This window comes from Pteropus vampyrus, unplaced genomic scaffold (genome assembly GCF_000151845.1).
Source record: "Pteropus vampyrus isolate Shadow unplaced genomic scaffold, Pvam_2.0 Scaffold63, whole genome shotgun sequence".
Classification (NCBI taxonomy): domain Eukaryota; kingdom Metazoa; phylum Chordata; class Mammalia; order Chiroptera; family Pteropodidae; genus Pteropus; species Pteropus vampyrus.
Genome location: NW_011888844.1, coordinates 6,157,263 through 6,163,729, shown reverse-complemented (window position 1 = coordinate 6,163,729; position 6,467 = coordinate 6,157,263). Strand labels below are relative to the sequence as shown.

Genomic DNA, 6,467 nt, shown 5'->3' with positions numbered 1-6,467 from the left:
ATTGTTTTTCAATTTCTTATTTTATCGCCTTTATTTTCTTTAATCTAGTGGATTCATGTTTAGTTTGTACTTTTTAAAAGTTCATTAAAGGGTAAGTTTAGGGTTTTAAGATCTTTCTTCTTTTTCCAGTGAAAGCTTTTACAGGATTAAATTTCTTCCTGAGCACTGATTTGCTGCATCCCATGTTTTGGTATTTTATGTTTTAATTTTAATTCAAGATTATTTCTAATTTTTTTTTCTAATATTTTTCTTTGAACTATTGGTTGCTTAAGAGTGGATTTTTTGGGGGGGAGGAGGTTGCTTTGTTTTGTTTTATTTTGTTTTACTTTACATACATTTATGAACATTTCTGTTTTCTTTAGGCTGTTGATTTTTGGTTTAATTCAGTTGTGATCAGAAAAGACACTTTTGTTTCAATCTTTTGAAATGTATTAACATTTGTTTTGTGGTTTATCATACGGTTTATCCTGGAGAATGTTCTATATGCACATAAGAGGAAAATATGTATTTTGCTGGTGTTGGGTTCAGTGTTTTGTATATGTCTGTTAGATACAATTGGTTTCTAATGTTTTTCAGGTTCTCTTTTTACTTATTGATCACTCTAGTTCTACTGATCATGTAAAGTAAGATATTGAATTCTCCTACTGTTGTCGTAGAGCTGTTTTATCTCTCCCTTCATTTGTACCAATGTTTCCTTTATATATTTCAGAACTCTGATGATGTGTGTATGTGTGTGTATATATGTGTATGTATATATATATTTGTATTTTTTATATTTTCTTGATGAGTTGACCCTATATTATTACATAATGATCTTCCTTGTTTCTTGTAACAGATTTTATATTAATATCTATTTTATATAAAAGTATTATAGCCACTTCTGATCTCTTTTGATTAATATTCCCATGCAATAATTTTTTTTCCATCTTTTCATTTTCAATCTATGTGTGTCTTTAGATCTAAAGTGAGTCTCCTGTAGACAATACGTAGTTGAATCTTTTTTGTTATACATCTGCCTATCTATGTTTTTTTAACTGGGTAATTTAATCTATTTGCATTTAAAGTAATTACTGACAGGAAAGTATATACTATTGTTTTATTATTTGTCTTCTGCATGTCTCATGGCTTTTTTGTCCTTTTTCTTTCTTACTTCTTTCCTCTGTATTTAATTTCTTTTTGGTAGTGACATATTTTGTTTTTCTTATCTTTTAATTTTGTGTATATTCTATAGATATTTTCTTTGTGTTTACTATGGGGATTACATATAACAAATGAAAGATATTGCAATCTATTTTAAATTGATCATTTTAATTTTGCTGCAAACAATATTCCTTTACAACTCAACCTCCCCATCTTATGTTATTGATGTCAAAAACTACATTTTTATATATTGTGTACTTATTGACATACATTTTAAATTATTTTTTATGTTTTTGTCTTTTAAAATTTGTTGAAGAATAAGAACTAGAATTAAAAATCAAAATTATAATAATATTGCTTTGAATATTTGCTTATTTATTTAACTTTACCAGAGAACTTTATATTTTCATATAGCTTCAAGTTATCATATAGTGGTTTTTCATTGCAAATTGTATGATTCTTTTTAACATTTTTTCTTATACATTCAAATTATAATGAGATTTCTCAACTTTGGTTTATGTGTGGAAGCATTATTTCCCCTATATTTTTGAAATACAGTTTTGCCAGATACAGAATTGTCAATTGACAGTTTTTTCCCCCTCTGAGTACTTTAAATATAAATTCCCACTAGTTTCTGGCCCACAGGGTTTCTACTGAAATAGCTGCTGATTATCTTGTTGAAAATACATTGTATTGATGAGTCACATTTTCTTGATACTTTTAAGAGTTTTTCATTGTCTTTGCATTAATTTGAAAAGTCTGAATGTATATTTTTCAATATAGGTCTCTTGGGTTTATCCTTCATGGTATTCATTGATCTTTGTATATTTGTATATACATGTCTTCAAATTTGGTGTGCTTTTAGCCACTATTCTTTTAAATAAGCTCTTTGACCTTTATCTCTCTTCTCTTTCTGGGACTCTATATATTGTTTCACTTGTGTCTCATAAGTCCCTTAGGCTCTGTCTTTTAAGCACATTTCTTTTTCATTTAAAAAAAAAAAAATTCTCTGCCTCAGACTTGATATTCCCAAATAATTTCTCCTGAAGCTCACTGATATTTTTTCTGCCTCTTTGAGTATACTTTTGAACCCCTCTAGTGAATTTTCCAATTCAGTTATTAAATTTTTCAGCTCCAGTACTTGTTTGATATTTTTCTTATATCTCTTCAATAATATTCTCATTTTGTTCACACATTATTTTCTTAATTTTATTTAATTTTTGTTTATGTTTCCCTTCAGTTCTTTGAGTATATTTTAAAAAGATGTTTTGATTTTTTTTTTTGGCTTAAACAGCAGAAATTTATTTTCTCACATTTCTGGAGGCTGGAAAGTCGAAGATCAATGTGCTGGCATGATTAGTTTCTCCTGCGGATTTTCTTTGGTTTGTGGATGGCCAACTTCTTGTCGTGTCCATTAGCCTTTCCTCTATATAAGCACATCAATGGTGTCTCACTCTTCTTATAAAAACATAGATTATATTGAATTAGGGTCCCACCTTTATAACCTCGATTATCTTTAATCACCTCCTAAAAGGCCTTGTCTCAACTACAGTCACACTTGAGGTTAGAGCCTCAACACATAAATTTGAGAGTGAGGGAAGGCACATTTTAATCTATAACACCATCTGTCTCTGTTTCTCTTTCTCTAGGTCCTGTCTCGCTTCATTCTTTTTTAATTTTTTTAAAACAAACTTGGTTATATCATTATAGCATAATTGTAATAAAAATAAGATGAAAGAAAAACGTAGTATAAACATTATATGCAGAAAAGTGCACAAAAGTATTCAGTTTGTTGAATTTCCACCATCCAGATCAAAATATAGAACAGTATCAGCACCTCAACAAATCTCCGTTGAATCCCTCACAATTATAGGTCTCTTTTCCAAAGGTAGCTACTATCCTAACTTTTATCCCCAAAATCAGTTTTGCTATTTTTTAGCATTATATAGATGAATCATATATTAGGCATTTATTTTGGGTCTGGCTCTTTCACTCAGTATTATCTTTTGAGCATCACCAATGGTGTTCGTATAGCAGTGATTTTTCTCTTTATTGCTTTATAGTATTCCATGATATGACTATACCACAATTTATTTCTCATTCTACAGTTGATAGACATTTAAATTGTTTTTGTTTTTTTTTAACATTTTTATTAGTCTTAGGTATACAGTTTATTGGTTAGACATTTATATAGTTTCTGAAGTAATCCCCCCAATTACACTATCACCCATCTGGCTCTATGCATAGCTATTACAATGTTATTGACTATATCAGTAATGCTGTACGCTACATCCCCATGACTATTTTATAACTACTAATTTGTACTTCTTCATTCCTTCATCTTTATCTCCCAGACTCCCAACCTCTCTTTCTCCTCTGACAGTCACCAGATTGTTCTCTGTATCTGTGGGTCTGTTTTTGTTTACTTTGTTCATTTTGTTCCTTGGATTCTGCATATAAATTAAATCATGTGGTATTTATCTTTCTGTCTGACTTATTTCACTCAGCATAATAAACTTTAGATCTATCCATTTAATGCAAATGCTAGAAGTTTATTTTTTATGGCTGAGTAATATTCCATTATATATATGAACCATAGTTTCTTTATCTAATTGTCTGTCGATGGCCATTTAAATTGCTTTCATATCTTGACTATTGTGAATAGTGCTACTGTGAACATCGGGGTGCATAGATCTTTATGAATTATTGTTTTGGTTTTCTTTGAATAAATACTCAAAAGTACAATTGCTGGATCAAAAGGTAGGTCAATTTTTAATTTTTTGAGGAACTTCCAGACTGTTTTCCATAGTGGTTGTACCAATTTGCAATCCCACCAAAAGTGTACAAGGGTTTCTTTTTCTCCACATCCTCGCCAACAATTACTGTTTTTATTTTATTGATGATAGCCAATCTGACAGGTGTGAAGTGATACTTTGCTGTGGTTTTAATTTACATTTATCTGATAATTAGTGATCTTGAGCATCTTTCATGTGTCTATTGACCATCTGTATTTCTTCTTTGGAGAAATACCTATTTAGGTCTTCTGCCCATTTTTTAATTGGATCGTTTGTTTTTGTCGTTGTTGAGTTGTATGAGTTCTTTAAAATTTTTGTATATCAACCCCTTATCATATGTATCATAGGCAAATATTTTCCCCATTCAATAATTTTTCTTCTCATTTTATTGACGGTTTCCTTTGCTACGCAAAAACTTTTTACTTTGATGTAGTCGCAACTGTGTTTTTTCTTTTGTTTCCCTTGCTCAAGGAGCTACATCAGAAAAAAAAATTACTAATAGCAATATCAGAGAGTTTACTGCCTCTGTTTTCTTCTAAAATTTTTATAGTTTCAGGTCTTACATTTAGGTCTTTAATCCATTTTGAGTTTATTCTTGCATATGATGTAAGAAGGTGGTCCAGTTTCATTCTTTTGCATGTATCTGTCCAGTTTTTCCAACACCATTTTTTCAAGAGACTGTCTTTACCCAATTGTATATTCTTGCCTTTTTTGTCATAGATTAATGACTGTATAAGCATCAGTTTATTTCTGTTCCAGTGATCAATGTATCTGTTTTTATACCAGTGCCATTCTGTTTTAATTATTGTAACCTTATAGTGTAGTTTAATATCAGATAGTGTGATATCTCCAACTTTGTTCTTCTTTCTCGAGATTGGCATGGCTATTTGGGATCTTTTATGGTTCCATGTAAATTTTAGAATTTTTGTAAAAAATGCCATTGGTATTTTGATAAGGATTGCATTGAATCTATAGATTGCTCTAGATAGTATGGCCATTATAATGATGTTGATTCTTCCTATCCACAAGCACAATATATGCTTTCCTTTATTTGTATCTTCTTCAATTTCTTTTTTCACCAACTTATATTTTCTGAGAATAGTCTTTTATCTCCTTGATTAATTTTATTCCCAGGTATTTTATTATTTTAGACACAATTGTAAATGGGATTGTTTTCTTAATTTCCCTTTCTGAAAATTCATCATTGTTGTATAAAAAATGCAACAGAATTCTGAAAAATAATTTTGTGTACTGCTACCTTACTGAATTTATTTATCAGTTTTAACAGTTTTTTGGTGGAATCATTAGGGTTCTCCATATATAGTACCATGTCATCTGCAAATAATGACAATTTTACTTTTTTCTTTCTATTTGGATGCCTTTTATTTCTCTTTCTTGTCAAGTTGCTGTAGCTAGGACTTCCAATACAATGTTGAATAGAAGTGATGAAACTGGACATCCTCGTCTTGTTCCTGAACTTAAGGAAGAACACTTTTAGCCTTTCCAAACTGAGTATGATGTTAATTGTAGGTTTGTCATATATGGGCTTTATTATGTTGAGATATGTTCCCATGGTTCCCACTTTACTGAATTATTTTTTATCATAAATAGATGCCTGATTTTTTTGAATACTTGTCTGCATCTATTGATATGATTCTATTATTTTTATCTGTCAATTTGTTAATATGGTATATCACATTAATTGATTTATAAATATTGAACAAGACTTGAATCCTAAAAATAAATCCGACTTGATCATGGTGAATTATTTTTTATTAAAATTATTGGGGTGACATTGGTTAATGAAATGTTTCAAGTGCACAATTCAATGTTACATGTACATTACATTGTGTGCTATCCGCCCAAAGTTAAATTTTATTTTGTCACCAAATATTTGACCTCATTTATCTCTATCTACCTCTCCCCATCCCTTTTCTTTGATAATCACTAATCCACTGTCCATGTTCACAAGTTTCTTTTTGTTTTTCTTGTTTGTTTGTTGCTTTCAGTTTTATATCCCACATATGAGTGAAATTATATAGTTTTTAACCTTATCTGTGTGACTTATTTCACTTAGAATGATTATCTTATCCACATTGTCACAAATAGCAGTATTTCATCTTTTCTTATGGCTGAGTGATATTCCACTGAATATATGTACCACAGATTCTTTATTCAATCATCTAATGTAGGACATTTCAGTTGCTTTCATGTCCTGGCCACCATGAATAATGCTGCTGTGAACATTGGGGTGCGTATATCTTTGTGGATAAATGTTTTCAGGATTTTTGGGTAAATGCTCAGAAGAGGAATTCCTGGGTCATTGGAAATTCTATTCGTAGTTTTTTGAGGAAGCTTCATAATGTTTTCCATAGTAGATGTATCAATTTACATACCCATCAGCAATGTATGAGGGTTCCTTTTTCCCCACAACCTCTCCAACACTTGTTATTACTTGTCCTGTTGATGATAGCCATTCTAACAGGTGTGAGATAGTATCTCATTGTGGTTTTGATTTGCATTTCCCTAATA

The 6,467-nt window shown here is 30.4% G+C and overlaps 1 long non-coding RNA gene across 1 annotated transcript in view; it reads right to left on the bottom strand.

Annotated features, from left to right (window-relative positions):
• Positions 1-3,369, bottom strand: part of LOC111740404 — a 7,121-nt gene extending 3,752 nt beyond the window's left edge. Inside the window, exons 1-2 of the long non-coding RNA XR_002780603.1 lie at positions 3,286-3,369; positions 2,829-2,831 (exon numbers count right to left, since the gene is read on the bottom strand). This is a non-coding gene — a long non-coding RNA (uncharacterized LOC111740404). The remainder of the gene's footprint in view (positions 1-2,828; positions 2,832-3,285) is intronic.
• Between the last annotated feature and the right edge of the window lie 3,098 nt (positions 3,370-6,467).